This window comes from Narcine bancroftii, chromosome 6 (genome assembly GCF_036971445.1).
Source record: "Narcine bancroftii isolate sNarBan1 chromosome 6, sNarBan1.hap1, whole genome shotgun sequence".
NCBI lineage: Eukaryota > Metazoa > Chordata > Chondrichthyes > Torpediniformes > Narcinidae > Narcine > Narcine bancroftii.
In genome coordinates this window covers 31,051,952-31,066,054 of record NC_091474.1, presented here as the reverse complement: position 1 = coordinate 31,066,054, position 14,103 = coordinate 31,051,952, and the positions used below count along the sequence as shown (strand labels likewise).

Here is a 14,103-nt window from a genome sequence, read left to right as displayed (position 1 = left end):
TTTTCTGAGTTCCATCACGGAAGAGGCATTCTATAGCTCAGCTATAACAGTGAATCGAGGCGAAAGGTATTTCACTATCTGTGAACTTCTGTGGAGCTCCCTGAGGTCTTAAGAAGAGTATTTTCTTTAAGAAAGGTTAGGGCCTGTTGTGAATAGGCAGGAGAATGAAATATTTAAGATGCATGATTCATCGCAGAAACGCAATAACTGCAGATGCTGGAATCTTGAGCTAACAACGAGAAGCTAACAACGAAGAACTCACAGGTCTCAACACAAATGGATTCTGCCTGTCCCGCCCTCCAGCTCCTCGGTATCAAAACCAGCAGGGAGCAATCACCTCAGGGAGTTTGAGAGGAACTTTCCAGATGAGCTCCTTACTTGGTCTTGATATATCACCTCTTCCAGGAGATCACATGGTTTTGTGGTGGCAGAAAATTTATGTACATCACAATGGTCAAGAAGTTGCTGGATGACTCAACAGGAATATGTGTACAATCACTGCCCCACTCTGCTTCCCAAGATGATGCACCATACTGGCTGGTATTAGCTCTGCAAATCCTAGTAGACTGTGGAAGGACATATTGCCAGTGTAAATATTGGTATTGTAGCTATAGCCATGGAGGAAGCTGAGATATTAGTCATCCAGCATTATGGCTGGAATCCGGATCCGCAATCCCATTCATACAGATATTCACTACACCCATACTGCATAGGTTGGGCTCTGAGTTCCACATAAAATCCTGCATGAGGATTCCGTCGGATTCCTTGATGTCTCTCTTGTGCAGGTTGCCCATGCTCTTAAGTGTTTCACTGATGTATGCGCCATGCGCTAAGTATTTCACTGAGACCCAAGCCATGCACTAAATGTTTTACTGAGGCGTAATCACTTTCAATTCCCAATGCCCTGGATACTGGACACTCATGCCAGCTATGTGCAGATCCTGACTCTAAGCTAGTCTCTGTAATGTGTATAAACATTTATTTTTATATTCATAGGCACAATATGCAGATGTACTTGCTACAGTCAAACAAGTATGTTAGATACACCAAATGCAATTGAATACATTAAATTACCAAGATATGCTTAAACAGAGAAGAGAATATACATATAAAAGGATAGGTAGATATCTATTGTTGCAATTAGTGTTCAAAAAAGTGTAATTTCACTAGCATAAATGGATTTTGTTGATGTTGTTAGACAGGATTATGGTTATGGTTAGGTAGTACAGGAAGGTTCAAGAGTCGGATAACTGCTGGATAAAAACTGTTCTTGAACTCAGAGGTGCTGGACTTCAGCTTCTGTACCTTCTGCCTGAAGTTAGCAGGATGATGGATATTATCCACAGCCCTAGCGAGTGTTGAATTAAGTGATATTGAGGCTTTAACTTTGGGCATTTATGTCTGCACAGTCAGGCTATCATGTTTGTATATCTAAAAGGAGACTCTGGCTGTGGTGAGAGAAGGGGAGTGAAGCGAGAGGTACATAGCCATACCACTTGCAAACTGTAGATTTACTGCAGGAGAGGAGGAGGATGTAAAAAGCTTTGAATGCATGGCCCGTTCACTCTTTGCCTATGATCTTAGCACTGTCAGATCGTGAGCATCACCTCCTCTGTGCAGACACTGATTCAACTGTGTATGTCTCCCATGGGAAGCTTGCCAGTGGGAATCACACCACCTGGTGATACCTTCTAAAAGAGTGAGTACCAGTGTCTGTGAACTGCAAGACATGGATGTGAGCTTTTCTGTAGTATTAAATGTGTGAAGGTAAGACGAACTTAGATATATTGGGTTTTACCTTTGAGTGATAAAAAAAATTATTGATAGATAAATGATGGCATGCAGTTTGAATAATCATTTGTCTTTTCATGCAGCTGGTAGGATCTGGCACAATGACCTTGTTTCTGTGAGCTCATTGAACGTCTGATGCACTGCATCTGGGGTGTAGATTATTGAGTCCTCTCAGTGATCTCCTCGACTCTCTCCTATCACCTTCACTGTGTGCACCTGGAGGGTTTCCTGCAGATTTTTCCCATTTTGTACCTTTCCCAGCATGGCAGCATTGTCAACTTCTGATGCTTTCTCTCTCCCATCCATTTGACAGACACAATTATGTTCCCATTCACTCCACAACTTCTTGAAACCACAAAGCACCTCCTCGTCATGAAGTGCAGCCTGGCTTTAAATAGATTACCTTTATCCAGTCTGAGCTCTTATTGAGATTGGGCCCACTGCTGAGGTGATAAGCCACTCACTATTTTAATTACATTACATTTATACATGATCCATGTCAGTACAAATGAGTACAATGTTGGTGATCCTTACACCTGGTTTGAGCCATTCAATTTAGACCCATTATTATCTCTGATAAACTGTTCTGAACTTATTGCTATGATTTTTAATGATCTACCTTAACCACTGGTTTATTGTCTATTAAGATCCATACTTCTATAAACTTTCCAGATATCAACCACTCTTTGCCCCTCAGATCCCCTTTTGTTGTAATTTTGCATATCTTTACACTTGATCTGATTTCTTGTCCTATTATCTTTGCTTGCTTAAAAGTTGATCAAATTGATTTAGAAGGTGTCAGCCCCGATTCACATTTTTTTTTACATTACTGGAATATGTGTTATTTGCATTTGCTAAATTGCCTATTTATATCATTGCTGACAAAGTTCTGTAGATCATTTTTTCCCTTCTATTTAATGCAAAGGCCTATTTTCTGACTGCTAGAAAATTCAATTCAATCAGCTGTTCTGTCATCTGATACAAACTTTAAGTGCACAGCAGTTCCTAAGTCAGAGAGTAAGGTTTGTGCTACGGTTACAGGCGCTTCTTATTCAAATCAGATAAAGAAGCAACATTAATCCATCTTTCATTTTTAGACCTTCATTCACCTATCTGACGTTTCAAGGATTTTGCTTTTGTCAATGGTTAATTTGACATCTACTCGCATAATCAAAGTAGGACAACACTATGGCACATTTTTTGGTGTTTTTTTTATTTGGAGAGTGAAATTCTGTCAAATCATCTCCTTAAGAGATTTACTACAATGTTTCCTGGATTAGTGGACCTCAGAATGATTGGATGGGCTAGACTTGTTTTCTCTAAACGACAGCATGCTGAGTGGTGTCCTGAGATAAGTATGAAAGATTACGAGAGACCCAGAAAGGAAGGACAGTCAAAATCTTGTTCCCATGGCGCTGGTGTCAAAAACAAGAGGGCATTGGTTTACGGTGTGAGAGCAGAACTTTAAAGGGGATCTGAGGGGCAAAGAGTGGTTGATATCTGGAACATGGTGCTGAAGGAGCTGCTGGAGTTAGAATCACTACGTTTGAGATAGTTAAAGTATGTATGGACCTAATCTGGGCAAATGGGATAAATGTAAATGGACAAAAGGTTCAGCATGGACATGATGGGCCCAAAGTGCTGCACAACTCAAATTATATCTATGTAGCGCTTGTGATTTATTCTTTACTTGATGATTTCTTCACTTGTTTAGCTCTTTTCCCCTTCCACCCTACCTCAGGCACAGAGCTTACACAAAAACAATAACTGCTAGAAACAGTCAGCGGATCAAACGAATCTCTGGAGAGAAAAAGTGTCAATATCCTAGGCCACTGACGCACATCAGAACTGGAAAAGCATGTCTCAAGGACCAGAGAGCGAAGCGAGAAGGGGAAAGAATAAAGAATGTCTGTGAAAGAATGAGGAACAAGGTTCTCAGGAAAAAATGCTGCAGGCAATCAGGGAGAAAAAAAGAAACAAAAGATGTGCAGGAATGGTGATATGCAGAAAATAGCAGTTGCTGAAAGTCTGCTGCTAAAGTGATGGAACTGCCCAACTGATCAGGCAGAGAGACAGAGAAACAGATGACCTTACATCATAGCTGAGTAGCTCAGCCACAAATAGGAAGGGCTAGTTATAGGAAAACATCAATGTTTATTAATTCCTAAAAGTTGCATCATGCCCCTTTCAAGAAGGTGACATGCAATACGCAAATGTACTGGAGAAACTCAATAGGTCACACAGCATCCACAGGAAAGAAAGTGTAACTAAAGTTTCAGACCTGGGCCCTTCATCGTATATCTGATGAAGAGCCCGGCCCTGAAACATTGATGACCCTTTACTTGTTTCTTATGGATGTTGCATGCCCTGCTGAGTTTCTCCAGCATGTTTGTGCACTGCACTTGACCCCAGTCTCCAGTGTCTGCAGACATTCCTTTTTAACTCGGGTCAGAAGGTGAGATGCTGTTTTGAGAACCTATATGGGATGTTGTTAGAATATTATAGGAGGCCAAAGACACAGACATCAGTGAGGGAAAGAGATGGAGAATTAAATTGAGAGGCAAATTCAAGTTCACCCTTGCTTTCTCTTTGTTTTTCTTTGCTTCAATCAATGCCTGGCTTGTTAGGTTTCCAATAAAATCACTTTTTATCAAAACAATATCTTGGCAAAATATTTCTTCCATAATTTCTGCAGCAAGATCATTTTAAAATTTATCATAACATTGAAATAACATTTTCAAATCCTTATCTACAGTCCTCACAACCAAAGGAACCCACTGACATAAGGGGTACTCGAGCTGCAGGTCCTGGAAGCCAGTCAAGGCTTGCAGAGCTTCAAAAGATAGAAGTTAGCAAAGTTATTTTCACCAACAAATATCTAGAATGCCCATAATGTTCAACAATAATTCTACAGAAGGCAGACATTTCCATCATCCAGAAATGTAATATTACACAATATTTCCTTTAGTTTGCCACAAGGCAAAGATTTCCCATTATTGCCAGGTGCCCCTTACATTCGGAGAAAGAGAGACAAAAGGGAGTCCGCCCACTCACCACGCCCCCCTGCCCCAGAGCCATCGAATGTCCGTGGATTCACCCTCCTACATTCTCACAACCTCTGCAGCCACACAAGACTCCAGTTCAGTTCAAACCATTGGCAGCCCGAGCCCAGATCCAAACCTCCGACACGATGAGGAAGCCTTCAGTGCCCAAGGCCCTTCGGAAGCCCTCTTTGCCCTCAGCACCCTATCGACTCCCGGTTCTGAAACCCGGTTCTCATGAACCAGTCTCCAGCCACTGGCAACCTGATGTAAGTCCTTTGACCTCAAGTCGCCAGCAGCACTCAGCCTATGTGTGTCCTTCAGCCACAGTAGTCACCATCCTTAGGGACATCTCCTCTGCTTCTCCTTCTTAACGGGGGGGGGGTGTTTTCTCTGTGACTTGCACCCTGCGTCCGACTGCTGCTCCCCTGTAGAAAGGAAGAGCTACCCTAAACAGCAGCTTATTGCTTTGTAAAATGAAAATGTACATTGTCACATGAAGTGCTGCTAACAGTCAAAGGAGAGGAAATTCTTTTGCACAGAGCTGTAGCTGAGTGAGAGATGTTTGCGGCAGATGCACAACACTTCTATCACCTTGTACAATACTTCAACAAACTAGTGGTTTACTGAGTTTGATGAGTATGTTAATTTTGATGCTTGATGACAGGAAATGGTTTAAATACAGTATTGACAAAAAAATAAATCAATAAAATACTCTTTTTGCAGCTGTGTATTGAGTCTAATTGGACTTTTATATTTCCCAACAACACAGGGGATTCAATTTTTTTTTGGCCAATCATATCCATGCTGACCAATTAATGCCATCCACCCTGCTTACTTTGCTCTAACTCTGTCACACACCTATTTACACCTCCCAAACCCTGCCCTCCCACCCCCCCCCCACCCCCTACTGATTCTTCCACTAGCACCCATGCTGATGGCAATGTACAGTCAATTACTGTAGACCCCAGCTGATAGTCTGGGAGAAACTGAAAACAGGGAACTGTCTAAATTGCAAAGTGATAGCACTGGAGATCAGAATCAAATCCAGGTGCCGACAGCTATGAGACAACTGGATGATCTACACAGCAACCATTTCACCAAACCAAACATCGTCAGGTTAGAGGCTGATCTTCCTCTATGTTCAGAAAGATGGCATCAGTCTATATACACTCACTTTCCATATTTAAACTATAGACAGCTCTGTCTGTAGTAGAACTGAGGTAAACAAGAGAGGCTTCAGATAGGTGCTGGAAAACTGGAGCCACACACTAAATGCTGGAGGAACTCAGCTGGTCAAGCAGAAAGCAATAGAATATGGGGGAGACACAATTAGCATCACCGTTAACACAATGGTTTTACAGCACCATGACCTGGGATTTCCCCTGTGAGCTCTGGTTTCCTCCCACGTTCCAAAGACATAGGGGTTGGTAGATTAACTGATCACATGGGTGTAATGGGCAGCGTGGAGTTGTGGGCTGGAAATACATGGTGTATTTCCAAATTAAAATTGGATATCAATTGCCTTCCATTGCTGCTGCCCGATTTACTGAGTTCCTCCAGCATTTTGTGTGCTGTCTCTAAAACTATTTGGAAGGAGATGAACAAAGGACTGGTAATGGGTAAATGCAAGATAATTGAGAGGAGAGGATTGTTTCAGCTGTGGAGATGACGGTGGATGTTGGGGAGGGAGGGGAAGTCTTAGAAAGATGATCAGGATTATCAACTGGGGATCTTATTTTGGGTGATGGGGATTGCAGGGATATGACCAAAAATCATCGGAGGGTATCTGAGAATATTGGAAAAGAGTTGGATGGATGGAAGAAAAGTTGGTTGCATGCTAAGTGATGAGGATGCTAGAAAACAGCCACCTTTGCAGTCACCAGGAAAATTCTAAAATGGATGTGAAACAGACCCAGTGAGGACGCAAGGCTAACACTGTTCATTGCAGTAGAATTTCATGCAAATGATATCAAACTGATTGTTTCTTGCTCTTTAAAAACACCACACATAGCCATTAGTCCTTGTGTGCCTGTGTATCTATACGTAGTAAAACCAGGCTGAAATTCCAGATGTGTGTTACTGGCACACAGATATTCAATTAAATATTGTATTTATGTTTTAAATTCAATGGGTGAGGCCCATTCATAGATTACTATCATATTTGGAAGATTTAAGAAGTCTGGATCCTCCAGAGATTCTCTGTCCAGCATTTGAAGGTCACTATTTGATCCATATCTTTACAATTTTATGTTAAACTTGTTTAGAGGGAGGGGTTAGATTAGACAGGATTTTTGTTTTTTTTTTCTTTAATCTTTTTAAGATAATTAGTTAATATGCATTTAATATGGTAGTTATGGATTATATCATCAATTAGGATAGAAGGAATTGTATTAACTATGTTACTTTGTACTTGTATTACTTTATTTTGTATTTTTTCTGTACGTGAATTACTTACTTTCTTCATATATTAAAATTAATAAATAAAGTTTCGGAAAAAAAAAATTAGGATAGAATGCACCCTTTGTTTATGTTGGATAGTCTTATTATGAGAAAGGGATAAACTGTTAATTACCATATTGATAGACTTTGATGTCTTAAAGAAATAAATAAACAATTCAGAATAGGTTTTTGATTTACATTACATTATATGTTTGATTTGTGATGTGTACATGATACAATTTGTTGATTTGTTACATGAACATATAAATCCTACATACAAAATCATCTAAACTCATTAAAAATATTTTTAGGAAAAAGAAATTTAATCAGGTTTTCCAAAACTTTTAATTGAGAGACAATAATAAAAATCGTACAAGACAATGTTGATGAGCTATGCCCGAACAAATATAATAAATCTTCAAAAAAAAACATTTTTAAAAAATCAACTCAGCATTAATAAAATATTGTTGTCTTTAGTAAAACCAATGAAAGTAAGATGCTTATCCCTTATTGATCAAACGTAATTACCAAACATTTATGATTGCTGCATTAGAGGTGCAGATTATTGAGCTTTCCTTTGTATTGGGAACTAAAGATCACAGAGAGAGGTTATAAGATGCTTTTGATGGTGCTGGAGGTGGGGTTTGAAGGCTCAAATGACTTTTACAAGAAACAACATGAGGAATAACTTGCGCCACATAGTTGAAACAAGATCTGTGCCTATGATCTCAGGTCTTTCATTATAGTTTCCTGTTGTAAATCAGTTAAGACTTCAGTAGCATTATTAGCAACTTAAACAACTTATATCCATGTAAGATATGGGTAAGGAACAAGGTGAACAGAACTTCAAAGTAAACCCTGTGATGGAAATTAATTAACTCTGCTGGAAAAGCAGTCAGACAGCAGAAAAGTTTAAGCAGCTTAAGTGAGACATAAAAGAGAGTTATATAACCATGAGCATCAACTTATAACAGATGATTCATAGACACAGTTGATTTGTGTACTGCAGATATTTAACTTTCAAGGTAAAATCATGATTTACATGACTTTTCTTTTTGTGTTTATCCAGGCAGAGTAATAGCACCTACTGATGCAGCATTCCACCATTTTCTTACAGGTAAAAAGAAAATTTAAATAACAGCCGTGTGTTTCTTGCTTTCTCTTGGAAGCTGGTTATAGAACCACACTCCTGAATCCGGTTCACTAAAGCTATCAACCCTAAGCAATAAGTGAAATTATTAAGTTACAAGAATCAAGTACTTTAAATACCATACTGCACAATTCTGACATCCACATTCTAAAACACACATATTGGCACCAGAGAGATTTCCAAAAGTATTCTTACAATTGATAGCAGGTTTAAAAAGCCATCAAGTACAACCTCGTTGTAGAACTTTTATACAATTACATAACCTGGCAATATATAAATAGAGAAATGTTTACACTTTCAGGAAAGACAAGATCTGCAACATAATTACTGACAAATCCTAAAGCAAATTCAGGAGATATTCAAGATTCCTTTATTGTCATGTAATAAAAAAGGTGTTACATTACACAAAATTTGCTTTGGTCTTCAGTAAGAGCAGAATCTCACCATCAGCAGAAATTACTGGGAGCCTTTTACAGTCGGAGAAAGAAAAGCAACAGAGAGTGCCCCCAGAGTCACTAGATGTCCATGGATTTGCCACCAGTGCTCCTCCGCAGACACACAACAGTTAAAACCATCAGCAACCTGAACTCCAGATCCAAACCCCTGACTCAATCAGAAAGCTTTCAGCACTCTTGGCACCTTCTCATGTCCTGGTTCCGATAACTAGTACCAGTCCAGCCAACCTTGACCCAGTCTCCAGCAGTCCACAGCTTGGTTTGAGTCTTGGTATGACCAGGCACCAGCCTGCATGGTGTGCTCTCCCCATTTTTGGGTGCTGTGCACCAGTCTTCTGCTTCCCTGGAGTCTGCAACCCCCTCCAGTCTGCTGCTGAACACAGGCACTGCCATCTTCGGCCCAGCCCCATGGTTGCAGAATTCTAAAATTAACCACTGTTGGCTCCTTTAACAAGCCATGTAAAGCCTGTACGGAGCCATTGGTAGTTGGACTAGGCAGCAGAACCCTGTGGAGGAGCAATGTATCTCTGCTCCCCACTTTTCGTAGGTCTGTAGCAGCTCCAGCAGCGCCACCATTTTTAAAATCTTAATATAAAGAATAGGTGTAATGTGGAATGTGCTGATGTGTTGAAAGAAAAATTAGATAAAAAATTAGAGGTGGAAAGGGGGGGGAGAGAGACATTAGGACCCATTATAATAGGGCAAATAAGCCTTCAAATCACAGGTGCAGTTTGTCAATAAAAAGAAACACCATTGATTTACAGTTACCAATAAGAAGAAATTCTACCTGGCCCACAGAAAAAAGGAATCTCAAAGTTGTATGTGATGTCATGTCTGTATTCTTACAATAAATCTAGACTTTGAACTTTGATTGGGGTGACAACATTGTTTACCTCAGAATTTCACATTAATTACAATTGAAAGTGGCTGTTGCTCTCTTTTAATTTGTATTTGGAATGTAAGCAATAAAAACAGGAGAGACTAAGTAGTCCATGTCCAAATGAAATTTATAATTTAGTTTTGATGAATTGGAAGGTGATACTGTTACTAACCCTCACTCAACTCCAATCTGTGGCATGAGAGGGACAGACAGAACACTTCAAGACAGTTTCGAAGCCTTTGTGGAAAATTATTGGCATTCCTGGTTCATGACTGCCCAATGTGGAGAAGGTGAACCTGAGGTAGATGTTGCCAAATATTTTCCTTGGGAAGGACACAGAAATCCAGTGAGACTCACCCACCTCATCAAGCGCCTCTCCCCGAGTTGTGGAAGAATCTGTTGGGCCATGCACTGACCACAGAAATGATAGAACTGGAGAAACAAACTATAGAACGAGACAGCCCTGGAAGATGTTTTTTTTTCACAAACCATCAATTCTGGTACCAGTCATTTAACCAATACAGCTGATTAGCTGTAGAGGGGTTACGGTTCATAATTATAGCTCTGAGAGAGTGAATATTTGATCCTGGGAAATGTTTGTGAAATCATTATCTTATCGGTAAATCCTTAAAATGGACTGAATGAATAGACAGAAAAAACTGAAATGGTTGGGAATATTTCTGAGGTTTAGATGTGATATGTGATGTAGAGTCCTTTGTTTTGTTCTCTGCACTTTTCTTGGAGCTGTCTGAGGGCAAAGACCATGTCAGTAGTTCCTCTGTTTGCGCGAAAGCCGCACTGTGATTCTGGGAGAATATTCTCGGCGACACTAGGTATTATTCTATTTAGGAGAATCCTAGCGAAGATTTTGCCTGCAATGGAGAGCAGTGTGATTCCCCTGTAGTTTGAGCAGTCTGATTTCTCGCCTTTGTTTTTGTACAGGGTGATGATGATGGCATCACGAAGGTCCTGAGGCAGTTTTCCTTGGTCCCAACAAAGCTTGAAAAACTCATGCAGTTTGACATGCAGAGTTTTGCCGCCAGCCTTCCAGAACTCTGGGGGGGGATTCCATCCATACCTGCTGCTTTGCCACTTTTCAGTTGTTCAATTGCCTTATATGTCTCATCCTGGGTGAGGACCTCATCCAGCTCTAGCCTTAGGGGCTGTTGAGGGAGCTGGAGCAGGGCGGAATCTTGGACTGAGCGGTTGGCACTGAAAAGAGATTGGAAGTGTTCTGACCATCGGTTGAGGATGGAGATCTTGTCGCTGAGGAGGACTTTGCCATCTGAGCTGCGCAGCGGGCTTTGGACTTGGGGTGAGGGGCCATACACAGCCTTTAGAGCACACATGGGTTGAGAAAGTAAAAATAATTTGTTTAGATCAGAAGATATCTTCTCTGGGCTGAGGGTGTGGTCTTAAGGCTGCCTTACTCAGAGTAGAACTGAATTATGGGTTCGGCACCATTTCATTCCTTCGAAATCTGTTACTGCTTCTCATTCTTATTTCACTTCCTGTTATCCATTAGACTTCCTATTATAAAATGAACTCCTAATCCACATTCCACTGTAGATTTGAACCTTGACATTTTTTAAAAATGAATTTCATTCATCAGCAATTCCTAATAATTTGAAACTGTAGCTTTGTTCTATTCACATTGCCCTGGATTTCTCAGAGGAGTGACAACAAATTCTTCACTAAATCTTTCTTTCTTGAAATTTTCACAAATATTCTAGGCATCAGTAAAAGTGTTAATGAACTGGAGTGTCAACAATGACCAACTGCGGCTCTGCAGGACATGTCCCGGAATACACAATGCACAATGGAAGCTCTATGACTCAGGCCTCCAAAACTTGTGACTTCTCTGCATTTCACAACTACAATAAACCTCTTGTAAAATAGATGCTGAATATGTGATCCAAAATGCATACTTTAACCAAGTAGAGCACTGCTTGACTAATACTTGCGCATTACAAGAGATGTGAAAATAATGATTGAAATTTTTGCACGAACTAATTAGTTCTTCATAATAAAAAAGAATCAAATGTTTAATTGCACAAAATAAGGATTATGTGTCCCTTAAAAATATGTCATTAATGTTCAAATGTTCTTTTGAATCTGAATCACTGTACTAAATTTCAGGAGAAAGCTCGAAGCTACATAAAGAAGTTTTGCATATTTTTTTATATGCTCAATATATTGGAAGTGATTATGGCGTATCAGTGTCCTGTGGCTTCTTTAATAAATCTAATTCTCATGGAAAGAGAATTATAGATGGTTTAAAAAAAGAACTAAATTTTCATCAAAATGTGAAAATTTAAACCTGACTCATTAGAAGTAATACACAAATAAAATTACTGAGCAAATTATAATATCCTATTTCATAATGCATTTAAGAATCTTAAATATGGGAGACCATAATTTTAGTTATGTTAAGATTGGCATGAAAGGTCTACTTAAACAATGGGTACGTCTGGTTTTAGAACCCTTGAATATGTGAGCCAGCTTCTCATCTCAGGTTTCAACTTTCAATTAAGTCGATTTATTAAAGTAGCCACAGCATATTCTGATATTAATAAAATATGTAACATGTCAAGACTTTCAGAACATGCAAAATCAGAGCAGAAGTCGGCCATCTGGCTCGTCGAGCCTGCTCTGCCATTTAATGAGATCATGGCTGATCTGGTCGAGGACTTACTCTTTCCCCAAATCCCTTCATTCCCCTTCTATGCAAAAATATATTTAACTCTCTCTTAAGTATATTTTAAAAAGCACTTCTTCCTTGGGCAGAGAGCTGGCTTCCCAAGATCTGCAAAGGTCTGGTTCTTGCACTGCAATGGCAAGCTTTACATGCATCAAATTATATCCCAGATTAGCATCTAGGTAGGAGTTGAATGCCATTGACTACTATTGGTCCAGACACTCAGTGACCTCCATGCAGGGCCACTAAATTGCAGCTCCTAATGATCAGAATTTTCCCTACTAAATGATATTTCTTTAAAATTAAATTTCACCTTCAGTAAAAATGTTATGTGTGATCTAAATTTTAAGCCCGGTTTAAGTTTAACTTGCTGCTTTCTTACAAATCTCACAGTCTCTGCGACCATAGTTCAATCACCCATTATTCCCATTATCCTCATTTTTCATGAAAGATTGCCTTTTTCCCCCAAATCAGATCTCAATTGGAATTTTTTTTTACCATACGAACTTTTCCATCTAATCAACAACCTACCACACTCCATCCAATCACAGACCAGAAATTTTTCCTGCCAATCAACAACCCGAAGGCGCAGTAGCATAGCAGTTAGCACAACACTGTTATAGCTCCAACAATGATGACTGGGGTTCAAATCCTGTGCTGTCTGTAAGGAGTTTGTACATTCTCCCCGTGTCTGCATGGGTTTTCCCTGGGAGCTCTGGTTTCCTCCCACAGTTCAAAATGCACTGGAGAAGGTAGGTCAATTGAGTGTAATTGGATGGCATGGGCTTGTGGGCTGAAAGTGCCCGTTACTGTACAGCCTAAATTTAAATTTAAACCTACCACACCAGTCGCCAAACCTCCATTATTCCATCCAAATACTGACTCTCTGCACTTCCTTTTGTCAGTGGTAGTTCTACAACCTGCTATTCTTTCCACCATTATTACAGCTGTCTCTCTTGCCTTAACCACACAAATCTTCCTTCACTTGAATGCCTCAAATGGGCACTCACCCCTCTTATTTAGACATTTTTAAACACCATCCACACACAAGTAGGGTTCCACCAATCATAGCCACAGGCTACCTCATTTCTACCTTCTACATGTGACAGGACATATCCACAAAAATGAATTTTCTTCCAAATTACACGTTCACAATCCCCTCATTTTCCCCCCCTCACAGGAATATCATTCTTGGCTCTTTCGAGGCAGAACCCCTTTCCTTCGCACAAATTGAGCATCAATTCAGACTTCAGTTCTCTGATCGTTGACCTAAGTGGTCTTCTGGTCCCATCTGCACCAGGACCACCCGAAACCCAATCTACACCCTGACATCTTCACTGAAATAATCACCACTCCAACCACATTGAGGACTGAAATTAATTAAAAAAAAATTTCATTATCATTTAACACAGTGAGCTTTCTTTGAAATTGTTGGCAAACCATGGAGATCATTGGATGGATTTCACAACAGAGTTTTTATTTTCCATTTGATGCCATGTATGTACTCTGAGAATAACTTTGAACCTTGAACTTCCAGGAGGTTATAAATGTAACTGTGACGGGAATCAAAGTAGTTCAAACTCCGCTGCACCCATGCATTATCCATGTTTCCTATTTCTTGGCACCTTTAATGAAAACACTGGGAA

At 39.9% G+C, this 14,103-nt stretch overlaps 1 protein-coding gene and 1 long non-coding RNA gene across 10 annotated transcripts in view; one reads left to right on the top strand and one right to left on the bottom strand.

Annotated features, from left to right (window-relative positions):
• Window positions 1-14,103, bottom strand: part of bcas1 (brain enriched myelin associated protein 1) — a 129,422-nt gene that overhangs the window by 64,611 nt on the left and 50,708 nt on the right. The gene's annotated exons all lie outside the window — the stretch shown is intronic.
• Window positions 1-14,103, top strand: part of LOC138735926 (uncharacterized) — a 196,388-nt gene that overhangs the window by 179,637 nt on the left and 2,648 nt on the right. For all 5 annotated transcript variants that reach the window (XR_011340002.1, XR_011340003.1, XR_011339999.1 and 2 more), the window contains one exon: window positions 8,344-8,391. This is a non-coding gene — a long non-coding RNA (uncharacterized lncRNA). The remainder of the gene's footprint in view (window positions 1-8,343; window positions 8,392-14,103) is intronic.